A 17,985-nucleotide genomic window follows, 5' to 3' on the forward strand; every position below is an offset into this window, starting at 1 on the left:
CACGGCTCCCTGCCGCGCCGCTGAGGGGGCATTTTCACCACTCTTTCAATCTTTACAGGAGGGAGGAAAAAAACATCAAGAGTTTTTTGTCGTGAGCTTTGTTGCTACTGGCTAGAGAGACTGGCTCCTCCTGGAGGAGAGGGCCAGAGAAGAGAGCAGAAGGTGCAGCTGGAAAGACTGTTGTCGAGAGTCTGGGAGAAGATTTTCATTTTGTTTCGTCATACTGCAGACGTTGTGTGTAACAGCTACAATGTTACGGTACATGACAGTCTCAGGGCTTAGTAGCTCTCAACAGCTACAGTGTTACAGTACATGACAGTCTCAGGGCTTATTAGTTCTCAACAGCTACAGTGTTACAGTACATGACAGTCTCAGGGCTTATTAGTTCTCAACAGCTACAGTGTTACAGTACATGACAGTCTCAGGGCTTATTAGTTCTAGGGCACCATGTTGTGTGTAACGGCTACAATGTTACAATACATGACAGTCTCAGGGCTTATTAGTTCTCAACAGCTACAATGTTACATACAGTACATGACAGTCTCTTATTAGTTCTCAACAGCTACAATGTTACAGTACATGGCAGTCTCAGGGCTTATTAGTTCTCAACAGCTACAGTGTTACAGTACATGACAGTCTCAGGGCTTATTAGTTATCAGGCACTACAATGTTACAGTACATGACAGTCTGAGGGCTTATTAGTTCTCAACAGCTACAATGTTACAGTACATGGCAGTCTCAGGGCTTATTAGTTCTCAACAGCTACAATGTTACAGTACATGACAGTCTCAGGGCTTATTAGTTCTCAACAGCTACAATGTTACAGTACATGGCAGTCTCAGGGCTTATTAGTTCTCAACAGCTACAATGTTACAGTACATGACAGTCTGAGGGCTTATTAGTTCTCAACAGCTACAATGTTACAGTACATGACAGTCTGAGGGCTTATTAGCTCTCAACAGCTACAATGTTACAGTACATGACAGTCTGAGGGCTTATTAGCTCTCAACAGCTACAATGTTACAGTACATGACAGTCTCAGGGCTTATTAGTTCTCAACAGCTACAATGTTACAGTACATGACAGTCTCAGGGCTTAGTAGCTCTCAGGCACCATGCCTGATTTCAGGCATAGAGCAGTTTTAAATGCATACTTAATTCAACACATTGTGCTCATTTCCTCCGGGACAACTTTCCAGGCTCACAAATCCTTTCTTGATTTAACCCCTGCAGTCTTTTCCTCTTGTGTGGTCGTTGTACACTTAAGATTTGATTTGCAGAAAGTTACACATATCCAGTCAGACTGAGGCAATCAAAACAGATCATTTCAACTTGAGATCAAATTTTGTATTCTTTTGCAATTTCGTCTCACAGCCCCCTTTGCAGCTCCATATTTTTGTCAGTTTTGCATCTATATCTACAGTATCTATCTATCTATCTATAAAATTGAGTATGTGGGCGAAATTTATGTTTGTTTGTATGTTTCAATTCTGTGTCCGGCCACAGCTACGCCATTTCAAGTGCGATCGGGCTGAAACTTTCAGGGGGTGTAAAGCTTCTGGCATACTCTTCGCGCCCAGCCAAGCGCATAGGGCGCACGGCGATTATGACGACATCGCACGGGGCGTGTCGGGGGGCGAGGCCTGAGCGCAGCGCGGCGCGTCCATGGAGATTTTTCTATCAGCGCGTCGGTTTTGCTGCCTGTGCCTGAGATCTCCGTGGTAGGCTATCAGCGGATATCTGCTGTGATTGAGTCCTCACCGTCATAAAGTCGCCTTCAAAGCATGCTGTTCGATTATAACGAACTAGTTGTGTGGCTAACCTTCCCAAATGTGGAGGGGTCGTTTTTTATAATTTAATACATAGAATTGGGAACGTTACATTCAATTTCATTCAGACTGCCTGGAGCCTGGAGCTGCGCACTGAGTATGTTCTGTTTTGGCCCGCACAGAGTGCGCGCGCCCTCCTCTGAGCCCCGCCTCCAGCGCGTGCGCGAAGAGTATGCCAGAAGCTTAAAGGGAACCAGTGCGGGTGACCTACAGAGCCAGATTTTGTAATTAAGCTAATTAGCTAATGATGTCATCAGTGATGATGTCAAAAGTGATGCCATAAGGGCGCGCACACACACAAGGAGGCATTACAGTGACAAGACTGATCAGTGATCAGTGACACACACACACACACACACACACACACACACACACACACACACACACACTGATGATGTCATCAGTGATATCATAATAATGTGAGTTCAGTGATGATGTCATCAGTGAAGATGTCATCAGTGACGTCATCAGTGTGAGGCTATATAAGTGATGGGAGTATCAGGTAGAATCGGGAGGAACCAGACGGAGAGGGTGGCTTCCGCCCCTCGGCTGTGCGGGTGACCTGACGGAGCCGGATTTTGTTAATTAGGTGATTGCCCTAATTACGATGGCGAGGCAGCGACACGCAGTGGTCATCCGTGATGTCATAAGAGCGAGGCGGCCCCGACGCGCGCTCGATGCCTAGTTTTAAAACAAGAGGCTACATAGCATCTCGGTAGATGTGGCCTATCTGCGTTGCCGCAGACGCGACCTCCTCTTTCACATGTTCTGCCACACGGGGCTGACATGCAGATTGGGTCACTATCTCTGTGACAGCATGATGAATGGGACCTATGAGGGGACAGGGGAAAGGGGGTTGTGCTGAGAGGGGGGGAGGGGAGGAGGACGTATAGCAACTGGCTGTAAATGAGCCCTGCAGCGCCTCGCTCGCCATTCAAACAGTCGCCGCCTCCCCAACGTCCTTTTCAAGGATCCCTTCAGTCTGATAATAGCTGAGTCACATTCAGCTGCAGGTGGAACATAACCATTGTTTTATCTCCACATGCAGGTCTTGTCAATTAGCCTCTCGGGACGGCCCGTTGGCTCGGCGCACAATGGGATGTATAGGAGATGCTTTCCTCTCCGTCTAATTCTCTCCGCTGAGATAACCTGTGAACCCCTCCTTCTGCCGACATCCTTATCTCCGTCCGCGCCCTCTCTGCTCCACAGTCATACTTTGTGATTTCCTGATGTTCTTGCACTTTTGACGACATATGGGAATTATTATTGCTGTGCTGCCGACATCTTTGAGTGATGTGTTTACCGGTCATACTCTTCTTCTCTTGTGGATGCTTTTTTTTTTTTTTTGCGTTTGCATTTTGGAGCATTTTGGAGGCTCTGCTCCAGGCTTTGTGAATGTCCTGTCCTGCTGAATCAGCTCTGCTGACAGCGTCGAAAGATCAGTCGCTGCTGAGTGAATGTGTATTAAACCCATTGATACCTGATGCAGCATTTGTGTGTATATCCCTCATTTGTGTGCGTATCCCTTTAAGACCGCGAACCGCGTTAACGCGGTTCGCGGTCTTAAAGGGATACGCACACAAATGCTGCATCCGGTATCAATGGGTTAAGCGTCATCCACGATGTCGAAAAGAGAAACACCTCACTGTGAAGAATGAGAAGTATAATTTATGAAGTTGTTTTAGCAGTTCTTGAGGATTTGCTTTTTGGGGTTGAAAGATGGGGATCCGTCAGTTGTTTGCTTTATTGATATGTTATCAAACAGTGATGCTGCCATCAACTGCAGCTACTTGGGGATCTAACTCCCAGCTTGACTTAAGTCAGAGTTATATGTCTTTTGAATAGGTGAAAAGGAGTGGGTTGAGGGGAATTTTCTGAATGCAGAAATTCAGTGCCTTATTACTAGAAACCCCCCCCCCCCCCTCCCCCTTTCCTCCGATACATATGCAGTCGCCATCCGCTTCTTTTCACCTGTCAGCGAGGGGATTGACCGGCAGGACGCAACGCACGTGAGGATCACGCTATTCCCCCCAGTTCCCCTCCCCCCAAACAGGCGCCCTGACCGACCAGGGCGCCTGTTTCGGGGGAAGGGAAAGTGCCCAGCGACCGGGGCACTTTCCCTTAATCCAAATTGTGCCTATGTATGGACGCCCGACCAAGCCGGAGGCAACACGGGGCGCGAACCTGCGACTCTCGTGTTGGCAGGTTATTAGTTGAATTTAAACTCTTTAATTAGTGTGTGGCGCCCTGACTGAAATCCTTGGCATCCTCCCATGTTCCAAAAGACGAGAAGGCTCTTGGTCACGAGTAGTTTTGAGAATCTGGCTCTGTCACACTGTTTGCCTCCCAGTATCGCTCTGTGCTGTGTTTAAACGGATTTACGAGAGCTTTTTCTACTCTCTTGGCTGCCTACCATGAAATGACAAAACTGGGGGCTGTTGTTTTGCAACTACAGTAGGCTACCTTGCAGAAATGTGTCTCTATCACACACACTCAGCAGCAGCACTCATCTTTTTGTCGATTCCAGTTTAAATCAATTAAACTGTAGGGTTTTTACATATATACTTAATGCATGCGAGTGATAAAGGGCAGCCTTCACGTTAGGGCTTTCACACCGGCAGGGCTCCGTGCCGGTTCCGGTTCCCGAACCCAAATTTGAACCGGCCGGCGCGTTCAGACCGAAAAAATAATTGGTCCGGAACCTGAAAAGTTGGTTCTCAGCGGAACCAAAACATTTTTGGTTTTTCCTTGGGAACTGTGACATCATCAGTGGGCGTGTCTCATTCTAGGCTGTGAAAATGAGCAGGAAGGAGAAGAAGGCAGTGACAACATGGAGAAAAATAATTTGCAGTGGTCTCCTGAGGAAACCAAATGTTTAGTGGCCGAATATATGTATATATATGTTTATATAGCCGAACTTGCGGAAGAGATGGCCAAGGCTGGGTTCAATCGAACGCCAGACCAAATAATTAATAAACTTAAAAAACTGAAGAAGGACTACCGAATAATGTCCATCCCACTTTGGTTCCGCTTAAACTCGTGTGAACCCGGGCTGGTTCACCAGAAAGCACCAAGGTTCTGAGACTCCAGAACGGAGCCAGAGCCAGAACCAGAACCAGAACCGTGTCTGTCTGAAAGCGGAGTGTATCTTTATGCTACTTGGTTCAAAGCAAGACTAGAAGGGAAGAAAGGCAGAGGAAAGATGCAGCTGTTAGTTAAATGTTTTAAAGTATTAATGCTGCAGAGTCAAAAGCACTCGTCCAAGTCACTCTCACACACTCGGTAAATAGACCTTTGTAACTATTCATATTGGACTTAGGAATTCAGAGCGGTATCCCAACGGCGTTAACTCTCATGAGATGATTTTAATACGATAGGGAGTAAATGACAATTGCTGCAATTCTAACTAGTATTATAATACATAATATTACAGCCTTCAGATTGAAATCCCTCTCAGGTTCCGCTCGGGGTCAAGCTCCACACGGTATCATCCCCCCGGTGGTAAATAACGAGCAGTGCACCCAACACAGTATCTCTTCTCCACTGTAATCATATTAAAACTTGGACCAAATGAGAGCATTATACGACGGTGGGGAGCACGGAGTCCATTTGGGCAGGAGTGAATTACCATAGCACCAAGAGTTCAGGCACAAAGCTGCCCATTATCTCTAATTTGAAACAACACAGAGTACAGACACATGGAGCCTCAAATTACCCAGGATCATTTCTTCAATGACACACATTACCCATCAGCGCATGCTGGATAAGACTGACTTTAAAGGAGCAGGGAGGGACCGAACCTGCTCATTAGAGCCCGACCGATCTATCGGTCCACCGATGTTATCGGCCGATAAACCGATATAACGGCATATCGGTCCGATATGTTGGCCGATATGCAGATCTTTTTTTATTTTGTATTTTTTAAGTTATAGACAGAGACAGAGTTGTGTATATTTGATCTTTTTTCTTAATGCAAGTTATATTTTATATTTGTTCCATTTGTGTTTTTGTATTTCTAGTTATTTAGAATGATTAAATTCACACTAGTCTACGGTTTCGTTGCATTTATGTCATTTTGGACAATAAAGTTGATTGATACGCTGTAAAATATCCTGCCTACATTACATATCTCAAGTCATGTCAAGTCATATCTTTGTCACATGTTTGATATTTGAGGGACCACTGCAAAAACCTTGTGTAATATAATGTGTATATATAACGTAAGAATATCGGCCGATATATCGATATGGGATTTTGTTTTTTACTCCCTAATATCGGCACCGGCATCGGCCTCAAAAATGCAGTATCGGTCTATTTCTGTTTCTATGAACAATTCCTTCATGTATCATAAATGTAGGTGTAGTAGTGTCCTATCATTGACCAATTACCCTTTCATTCATTTCCTTCATAGCTTTTATGCGACTTGACTCATAGCTAAAATAGCTCAGCACAATTTGGATGAATACAGTCGCTCAGCACGAAAGTACAAATACAAAAAGAATCAGAGCAACAATTTGAATAAAAATGATAATCCATCCTGCCGTGAAAGAATGCCATTTTGCATAAACTTGGTTGCAGTGGTCTAAATCGATCCATTTATCCAAAGTGACATGCAGTACAACAGCACATTTTCTCAACAGTAGTAGTAGATCAACTGTGCAAACAGTCTATGTCAGTGGTTCTCAAACGTTTTTGGCTTCAGTACCCCCTTTCCCTGATTTCTCAATCCAAGTACCCGTCCCCCTTTACCCGAATACAACATTTGTCTGAGAAAACGACAAGAGAAAATAATAGCATATCATATGATGCAATGACCCACCTTTTGAAGAATATAACATTACAAAATAATAAATGGAGTGAAAGAGTTGCAATAGTACCTCCTGAGCAGATTCATTTGAACATTCCATGTATTTTCATGATTTATTCTTACATTTTTACATTTTCCCCTTTCTCTCAAGTACCCCCTGTAGTACCTCCATGTGCCCCTAGGGGTACACATACCCCAGTTTGGGAACCCAGGGTCTGTGTATGTCAGCTAAGACTTCTGTAAGGAAATGGCGTAGCATTTGTCGAAAGTAGTTTTAAGAAGGAATACGTAGCATTAGTTGGATTTTTAGAAGAAGAAGAAGAAGAAGAAGAAGGATGTTAGTTGAAGAAGGGCCCAGCAGGTGGAGCCTGAAGAGGTGTGTGTAAGATGGGCAGTGATCGGGACGTCCTGACAGGAGGGGGGGGGGGCTCGCTCCACCACCACCGTGATCAAATTAATATCTCTGTCTTGTAAAGAAAACAAATCTCTCCACTTGCATACGGAGCTGTAACAGGATGCACGCTAGTTCAGCTTCAGCTGGAGGCTGAACACACCGCCCACTCACAACATTACCCTGGTAATGTCACAGATGGCACAGGGCCTCGGTGGGGGGTTGGATGCGTACGCTACATCGGGGCCACATTATTCAGATTGCTGTGTGCATCCTCTCAGACCCTGGTTAATGTTTAGTTAGTCAGAGCTGTCCCCCGACGACAAGCCGAGCAGCCATCGCTGCTGTGTCCTTTGACAGCAACCTTTTCACAATGCCTAATATTCAATACTTCATTTGCCGCCCCAGTGCTCCTGACAATTGCCCCAAGCCACATCCAACATGCTCCCGTGACCAATTCTCCGCTCACACGAAGTGGCCATTTTGAAAATGAGTAGTAAGGTATTTATTTAACCCTGGATTTAATTCGACGTATGATGAACCAGAACAAATCATGTACATTTATATTCAAACACACACACACACACACACACGCACACATGCACGCACACATGCGCGAATACACACATTAATATAGATTGGCCACTGGCAGACAGCTGTGGGAATAGGTAGTGGTGCATGTTGTCAGGGCCAGGGGAAAAGAAAGGACTTGGCCGTCTGGCTGTAGTTTAATTAATTCTTGTTGTTGGGGGGACTTGTTGTTGATGTTGTGTAATGAAACAGCTGCATGAACTTTAGCTCGCTCTCCTAAGGTTGTTTGCGGTTGGAATTGTCTCGGGTGCTAATGAGCCCCTTATTAAACCCAGCAAAGCCTGGATATGGAGCTGCTTTTACCTGCAGGCTGGACTATCCCGTCGTCAGGGAGGATGTCACTCCATATCGGGGGTGGGCAACTGGCGGCCCCCGACCTCACTCAGTGTGTGGCCCCTGGGTCTTTTTTTTTTTTTTTTTTTTTTTTTTTTACAAGTGTAGAAGGAAAATGTCTTTCGGCTTGAGGAGAAATTGGTCTGAGGGCAGACAAGGCCGGCTGGAGCCTCCTGTAATATCCCTTTTAAATATTGTGCATTCAATAGGTATTCAATGGTCAGATTCTTGTGATAGAAATAAGATCAAATAACAAATGAAAGATGGAATGAAAGATGAAGTCAAGCGTGGTTGAGGTTTCTCAGCTGTGGTTTATTCCAAGTTGCGGAAGTTACAGTGGACGGGACAGAGTGTGTGGAAGCAGAGAGAAGAAGAGATGAATACAGGTAGTGCTGTCCCTTCAACACTTTGTTGACATTTTATAGGCTAATCAGACAGCCAAAACACGCTACTATTCGCAGCCTCTCACATCCAGCAAGGTCATATTGACCTTGCTCTGGTTCCTGTCCCCGGGTGGGCTTTTGCATCTGGCTTTCATAATTAGTCAGTTTTGGAAATCATGTACCAATATCACATCAACAATATTAAAACAACATCCGATGTCTCATCTCTGAGAGGACAACGGCCCGTCTTTCCCGTAAAATTGTCATAACTCTCAACAGTGTTTCCCAGAAGCCCCCAGGCCAATGTCAGAGAGACCGGGGCCCCAGGTTCAAATCCCTCTACACAAGGCGGATGTTTTTGGTTAGGTTAGGTTAGACCACCAAAATCTGTTTTTATTTTACTGTACAACCATTGTACAACCCAGAACAAGGCGCTAATGGCGTTAGCATTGTCCATCCACAACGTTAACATTTGAGCTAATGCTATTGTAACAAACTATAGTTTGCACATGCAACATTACTAATCTGATTAGTGATTAATATGACATATTTGGGTGATATACCCCATCAAATTGCTGTAGCAGGCTGTTTTAAAGCTAGATCAAAGTTTCTGGTGTCATCTGAATGGAAGAATTACTAAATTTGAATATGAAAAATATAAATGTTGGTATAATAAACTTTGATTACCAGTCCTTTTCATCAAATTAGTGGCTATAATTGGGAGTGATGGTGTTACAGTAGGCTACTGGTGGAAGTGCACGGTCACAATCTGGCCCTATGGTAGCGAGGAATTTTTTGTGTGGCCCTCTCTATCGTCAAAGTTGCCCATCCCTGGTCTATATGGTCATTGGTCAGTGGGTCATCGCATAAAATGACCAGAGACCTTTAATAGATGGAGACACCCGCCAATAATAAGAAATTGTACTCTTCCGGTCTCCAAAATGGGCGTGGTCATCAACTTGCCATTGGCTGTCTTGTCAATGGTATGAAACTTCGTTGGCTCACCAGTCTCCTAAGTGGGCGTGGCAGTGGCGAAACCTCTGTGGCACAGATAACAGGAAGTGACTGGAAGTTGGGGTGTCTCTACTCTATATTAAATGTCTCTGATATGACCCTGCAACTCGATACTGCAATGTGTGTGTTTGGTCTGAGAGAGAGTGCGCTCTCTTTTCCTGTTTGACAGGATCTGGCTAATTAAGACTGCTTAGCCTCTAGGCATATTTGGGCATTTCTAAATGACCGGCATTTGTCTCTGGCGTAGATAATCCTTCAGGATGAAGACAACATCTGATGCAGTAAATCAATCTGTGTGCTCGTTTATGCGAGAATATATTTTGCAAAAAAAAAAAAAAAAGGGGGCTGCACAAAATCAGAAAGATGCCCCCGATATTGTTTACATCATTGTATTTCTTCATGCACTTTAAAATGTGTGAATGGCACTCAGATCTCAACCAAATGTAAACACTGAATGATCAGCTTTACTCCCACTACTACGAAAGCAAACGTAGCCGTGGGCTATGATACATTTGAAACGACGTTTGTAGTCAATTCAGCTTTATTATTATTGAACCTTTCCAAATGAAATAAGCACACCACGTTCCCCTCAGAAGCTACAACCTCTCCTCGTTTGCCTTTCATTCTCGCTCTCCCGCAAATCGACTATTCCAGTGTATGGGCACGACTCCTCCGCAAGCCATGTGCCCTCATCTTCACAGGCCCCAGCTGGTCGAGTTTAAGAGACACATTTAACCTTTATTTACCACGGTTGATTTCCGTGCGACTGCAGCGTTAGTACTGTTTGACTGCAGCGTTAGTAAACTGTTTGTGCGAGTGCTTGATCCCCATCCAACACGGTGCAGTGTGTTTAGTGATAAGGGCCGGATCACAGCCATAGCCGGGCGGGCTTGCTGCAGGGCCACGTACGCAGCTGAGCCATTTTCCCTCCTAACTTATACTGATGACTCAAACGCTATGGAGATGAGATGCACACGGGGAGCCTGCAGCTCAGAGGCTGAACCTGATTACTCCCACTAGCTCTCAGTAATGGAGGATTATAGCCATTATAGAACCTGACTCAGAGCTTTCATAAGCAACTGCTATATCTATCTATCTATCTATCTATCTATCTATCTATCTATCTATCTATCTATCTATCTCTCTATCTCTCTATCTATCTATCTATCTCTCTATCTATTTATCTATTTATCTATCTATCCATCTATCCATCTATCTATCATCTATCTATCTATCTATCTATCTATCTATCTATCTATCTGTATCTATCTATCTACTATCTATATATCTATCTATCATCTATCTATCTATCGATCTATCTCTCTATCTATATATCTATATATCTATCTGTATCTATATCTATCTATCTATCTATCTATCTATATATCTATCTATCTCTCTATATATCTATATATCTATCTATCTGTATCTATATCTATCTATCTATCTATCTATCTATATCTGTCTATCTATCTATCTATCTACCTATATTATCTATCTATATCTATCTATCTATCTATCTATCTATCTATCTATCTATCTATATCTGTCTATCTATCTACTATCTATCTATTTGATCAATCAATATCTATCTATCTGTATATTTGATCGATCGATCTCTATCAGTCTGTCTATCTATCTATCATCTATCTATCTATCTATCTACTGTATCTATCTGCACTTCATGTTTTCACACACACACACACACACACACACACACACACACACACACACACACACACGCACATTTTAGGAGGCCGTTTCAGAAGGATAAAGGTTGCATCCTTCACAGGGAAAGAGCGTGTAGAATTTATTTGCCAGGAGGAGTGAGTGTTGAGAGCTGGCTATGAAGCAGGGCTAATGGCTGCTCATAAAACCAGAGTGTAACTCCCTGTCCTCTGCGTCCCTCCTCGCTGTCGCCTCGGAGCAGCAGACATAAAGTGCTCCAGCACACATCCATGAATGTTAATTTAATTTTGCCTGACCTGAGCGGTTATGAGGGACAAACAGGGGGAGACATGCTCATAAAGCTAGGATGTCCTGACTGACACTGTTGTCCCAGGAAGGTTGTCCCAATATCTACTGTAATATGATTATGAGTATGATCAGTGTCGGGCTCGTTACTCAAAATATGTAATATATTTTCCAATTACTCGTTACCCTTTTCAAAACCCTGCCAACAGCAATTTGTTACACTACTTGTTATATATATATTTTTACACCCCACAAAATTGGTAGGCTAGTCGTTTCTCATCAAAATTCAGACTTTGCATGTGCGTACGTACGTGTGACTATTAATAGGCCCAATCGTAAGCGCAATGAAGCCGTAAAAGTTACCTGCTCGATGAAGAGCACACCTGGCTCACCAAAGTGATGACGAGACGAGACACAATCTTTTGAACAGTGTCTGTTTTTAATAACGCAAGTTGTAAAATCTGCAACATCTTTAAACAAGCGCCGACACATTCCATCAATATGGAATGTACATCTTTGCACGACAGGTTTGTGTCTCAAATAGCCGCGCGACATTAACCTGAGTCAGCGCAGCGGTGCGCTACGACGAAGTGTGGAGTCCACACTTTGTTTTAGCGCTGACTGTGCCAGCACTGACTGAGCCAGCACTGGAGAAAGTAATGCAGTGACTTGAAGCTAGTTGGATTAGTGACTGTAATATTACCATTTTTTTTTATTATAATCCGTTACACTAGTCGATACTAAGGAAAGTAATAATGTATATTACAGTAATGGAAAAGTAATACATATGCAACATATTACCGCCCAAGACTGAGTATGATTATGATGAATGAGTAGAGAAAGTGATGCCATGAGCCTGTTTACATCAATTTTCTGTTTTGGTGAGCAACACTAACCTGACGCCGCCAGATGGTTTGTTTCACAAAACCATCTCGGAACTCGATCTTGGAAACCAGTTAAAAAGGGGCAGGCATTTGAGAGAAAAAAAAGACTTGACAGGTGATTGGATGAACCATCTGTCTATCACCGTCTATCACGGCCTAACTTCAACCACTTAGGACCGCCTCCTCCTTCCTAGAACTCTGATTGGTTCCGCCACTGGTGGAGTCGCGTCAAACGCATATCTGGCAGCATGGCAAGATGGATTTCTGGCATGATCGCGATCTCGTTCTTGCGAGTTCTTGGTCAAACCAAACGGTTCAGATATATTTAGAATCGGGAGAGACCATAGAACATTTCACTCGGACCACAATGTGATCCGAGTGAAATGTTACGTGGTCTCTCCTGATTCTAAATATATCTGAACCGTTTGGTTTGAACAAGTACATCTATTTTTATAAGCATTTTACCAAATGTCTATGGGAAAATAAATGGCGGATGAAAATCTCTGGTACAGTGCTGAAGCAGGAAGTAGGCTGTCACTTTGCCTCTCTATATCATTTCATCAATACCACAGACAAAGCAAAGCATGCAATACCATGACCGTCTGAGTATATTGTCACGATGTCGTTTTGTGATGTCGGCCTACATCGCAGCCGACACACGTTATTTGAAGACATAGCTGGTCCTGGCCCCTGAATAATATAAGCTTATCCTTCCTGCTGTCAGCCTCAATTTGAATAATTTATATGTGGCAATAAATAGAGACAAGGATCCCTGGCACTGCCCCCAGAGAATTGGCACTTGAGAAATGAGGAATTCTTTTTGTTTGCACAAATCACAACGGCTTTAATAAAACCGACAAGAGAAGTCTCCTCTGGTTATGTTTGTCATCTTTCTCTTGCTTTGTGAATCAGAGCTCTCGCCCAATCACTCTGCACTCCGTCGCCCGGCTGCCCCCAGCTGCAGTTGTCACAGTGTGATTTCTGGAGCCGATAAGAGCTCTCTGATTGGACAGTTGTTTGGCCTGTGGAAACAGCACTTGATAAGAGCTCTCTGATTGGACAGTTGTTTGGCCTGTGGAAACAGCACTTGATAAGAGCTCTCTGATTGGACAGTTGTTTGGTCTGTGGAAACGGCACTCGAGAGTGGCAGTGGTCTTTCACTCTCATCCCGATCAGACACCGCTGACTCAAGTACGCGACTGTTTCCAAACACAACACTTGTGATACACGCTGATACGTGCTTATCATCGCCCATACAAAATTGTTGGTAAAGTATCTTAACATCATCAGAACTGCTTCTCGATCCTATGAAATGTGTTGGAATCACTGTAAAGGGCAGATTCAGTCAGATGTAAACTGTCTAAATCGATCATTTTGCTGATAAGTTCTTGGAACGCCTGCTCACCGCCGGAATTGGGTTGATTGTTAGGACTCGGAGGCAGAGGATTCAACCATCAGCTGAGTTGAATTCCCAAAGGTGTTTTGCCTTTCTATGCATTTCCTGCATTGTCAGTGAATCAGCATTAAGAGTGGGACCAGCAAGTGAAACCTCTGTAATATAACATTCTCTTCCGGATTTGACCAAACGAAGATCAAGTTACTTTGCCTCCCCCCATAGAAAATAAATGGGGCATATGCTTAGCACTACTGCACACCACTGCAACCTTCATTAGGGTAGGATTACTTTTTTTTAATAATACTTAAGCATTTTTTGCCAACCCAAAAGTACAACTTAATTATTATGTTTAAATTAAGCGATTCAAGTGTACTTTTAAAATACAATCTGGAATTTATCTGACCATGTCTAGACTTTTGTTATATTCCTAAGGGGTTACAGGTCACCTTGTAAGTTTATTTATAGTTTATTTGTCTGTCTGTCTGTCTGTCTGTCTGTCTGTCTGTCTGTCTGTCTGTCTGTCTGTCTGTCTGTCAGGGCTGGGCAATATACTGTATCAATATTATATCGATATAATGATTGTGATATGAGACTAGATATCTTAGATTTTGGATATCGTAATATCACGATATGTGTTGTCTTCTCTGCCTGTGGGTGGCGGTAGCGCTTAACAAGAGCCGTATGAATTCAATTCAATTAAGATTCATCTTTCGTTTTTATGGACTAATTAAGCGAAGTTGGACAATTTCCCATGGCACACCTCACGGCTCACTGGTGTGCCGCGGGCGAGTGGTTGAAAAACACTGCTATAGCTTACATAATAGTCTAGTTAGTCTAATAAGGTACTAAAAATGGACCTCATTAGTAAAAACAAAAGTAATGTTCCTATAGCTTACATAATGCTTCGTCTAATAAGGTACTAAAACATGATTTAGAACATATCATTGCCAATCACCAAAGATGAATGTCTTCTATGAACTACAGAGCCAGGACTTCACCTCAGCTGACTGAGAGAGACAATAGAGTCCTGGGGCCGTATTACAGAAACTTCCTAACTTAACTGTGTGTGGTAACCATGGTAATTAGAGTTAGGGCCTGATTTAGGAAAATTGCAGATTGAACAGTACTTAAAGGCCGGGTTTTCCGTGGGGAATATGAATATATATTAAATCTCACGCCCCTAAGGTTTTAGAATCCGTTGAAATTTTTGAAATTGGTTGTTTACAGCCTGAGATATCACCAGAAATCCACTCTGTGTGTGGGGGGGGGGGGGGGTGGTGGGGGGGGGGGGTGCGGGGACTCGAAATACTACATTTCCCACAATGCACTGGGCTCGCGTGGCCTTCGTTTCCATGCCCACCCCTCAGGCGTTTGGCTGATATCAAACTCCAGTAGGTGGCGGTAATGCACATATATGTTTGCCAACCGCCATAAAACTCAAAGAAGAAGAAGACATGGAGAGAAGACATGGAGAGAAGAAGAAATAAATCGAAAATAAATCGAAAATCAATTGCCTCCAAATTGCACCAAATGTAAACGGTAGTATATATGTCGGGAGATGTCTTCATAAAAAAAATTTCATGCATTTTAAGGCATTTTCGTAGGAGTTACGCGCATCTGATGTTGTAACTATTTTCTGTAAAAATGTGTAAAAACGGGTACATTGCTCAGCGTTGATTTCGTTACTTCAACCCACCTACTACTAGATGTAAAATTTGACGAGCTTTCCAATGCCGCCAGTCCCGTGTCGATTAGTGCTTCCGTTCCCGAGATAATGGTCTCTTTGCAAGGAACTATGGGAAGCTAATATTAGCTACAGCAGGCTAGGCGGTTGACAAGATGGCTGCGTTTTTGTTTTGGTCAAGGCCTCTGAAGGGGCGTGGAGGACCTCTAGAGGCGGGACCATGGCCAACAACAGTTGTAGTTCATAGGTGCACGACTTCCGCAAGGCGGACTTAGGCCAGATGACGCGAAACGCGTCGGCTGGCCCAAAAAATATGTGAGAGATGCTTGATATCTCTGGCAGTGAATATCCAATTTCAAAAATTTCAACGGATTCGAAAACCTTAGGGGCGTGAGATTTAATATATATTCATATTCCCCACGGAAAACCCATCCTTTAAGTCAATATTCCTATCCTAATTTAAGATAGGAAAAGTGTATTACAGAAGCATCCTAACTTCCCCAAATCTTAAAAAAAGCTCTCCTAACTTTTAAGATACCCGCTAGGCTATCCTAAATTCAACTGGATCTTTTTTTTTAGTTAGGCTGTTTAGTGTTTTGCTAATTTGAATCTAACATTATGGATGTGCTTTTATTACATTAACAAAACCTACAAAATGTCAACAGGCGCAACTTATTTGCCGAAAGGCTCATGCTGGACCCGACTGACGTGCTGCACTTTGACTACGGTAGTCCTATCCTAACTTAAGACTTAAGATAGGAGGTTTCTGTAATATGGCCCCAGATAGATAACTTAACACAATAGAATCAAAGTGGCAACTCTGAGAGGAAAAAGTCCTAAGTACGTTTTGGTTAGTTGAAACGTTAAGATTGAACTTACTTTCATCATCTGTTGCCAGAGACTTCCAACTTGTTTACTGCCTGGCTTTCTGTGAGTCAAATCTCAACCTTTACCATCTTTTCTAGTTTATATTCATGGTACTGAAGACGTTTAAACCAGGGTCTAAATGAGCTATATTTGTGTACAGCAAAAACATGTTCTATTTTCTTATAAACAAAACCCAACAGCCATTTGGCTGCAGATCTGCGATTTCCTGTGTTGTTGTTTTTCAGTTCCTAGCACAGACAAGAAGGACCCCTTCAAAATATGACAGTCGATATCAGCAGATGTAGATGGCTTAGCCTTCTGGCGAGCATAAAAAACGAGCGACAACATAATCAGCGTTTCAGCTGGTGTGCCATACTTCAATCACAGGTTTTTTATGGATTCTTCTCCATATAAAACATTCTTAAGAATCGGTTAAGAATCGGTTTCCGGGACAATATTAAAGGTAACTGCCCTTGAATTGTACGTTATGTCAGGATTCCCATCTCGGCTCCCAGGCGTTTGGCGAGCGGAGCGACGCGGATAGAGTCTGAGGAGTCTAGGATTCCCATGCTCCTCCTTGATTATTGTTTACAAAGTGGAGTTAGTGGTCACTGTAGAATAGATGATCAGAATGGCGGCGTTCCCTGTTTGATTTGGGTGCTAATCTTATAATAGCTCTATTTAAAAACACATTTTAATTCAGTTTAATCAACCGTAACATGTAGCTTTATGGAGATACTCCCAACTCCATGTCGTATATTTTTTCTATATGTATCCCATGGTGCACATGTATATATATATATTACCCAACTATAATGGTGGCCAATGTGTGTTTACTATTCATTTCTATTTTCCTGTATCAAGAATCATACATTGCTCTGGTCTGTGTTTCCACTGAGAGGAAAGCAACAAACCCAAGCTCAGGAGTAGCAAAACAATAACAGGTGGATTGGGAAGGGCAGCATGTGGAGAAATGTTTGAATCTCCCCTAGTGGCTGGCTTGTGCGAGTCCAGCGAGAGAGGGAAACTGTGGAGTAGAGAGGGCTGCACTGTGACCTGCAGATGAATCAGTCTTCAAGAAGCTCCAAGAAATGTCAAGCGAACGCCAGAGAGTCTGAGATGTTCGCCAAAGTAGTGTCTGGGGGCATTGAGAAATATCCTGATCTTTTGAACACAACACCTTAGCTAATGTTTCCTCGTGAGATGGGGGGAGGTCGATCTCTGACCAATGAAATGACAGATTGTATCTGCTATCTACAATTTATGATGTGAATTTGAGAATGCTTGTTCAGCTGGGGTTTATTAGTGGCATTATGAAGCTTCTAATAAACTCTCATCCTCCAAGGTCGACCAGAGAAAAACTCGGCTCCACTCTGTTAACGTCTGACTTTATTTATTTCTTTATTTCTTTATTTAATGACAGTTCAGGTCACAGCAAACGGTTTAAAGTTTTGGGAAAATCATTTTTTTTTATTGTTTTGTGTCAAATCTGTGAGTACAGACTTGACTTCTACATTTCATTTTAATGTTAAGACATCTACAGTATGAGATTTTTGTGTGTGCGGACATCCTATTCTGCAAAATGTAATGTATCTACAACATTAAGGATATTTTAGTTTTAGAATATCCCAAAGCGCAATTGTATTATTAGTGTTATGCCAATTCATTGTCTCTTGCACAGCCATTTTGAATAGTTGCAATAATTACCGTAACTCCCTGTTTGTAACACATGGCATACTTTGATCCACTTTGTCATGATTTTCTGCCCCAAATACCCCCAATACAAGAACATTTGCTAATGCGGAATGAGTCAATCCTGACATTGTTCTCGCA

This window comes from Poromitra crassiceps, assembly GCF_964638095.1.
Source record: "Poromitra crassiceps genome assembly, chromosome: 8".
Classification (NCBI taxonomy): domain Eukaryota; kingdom Metazoa; phylum Chordata; class Actinopteri; order Beryciformes; family Melamphaidae; genus Poromitra; species Poromitra crassiceps.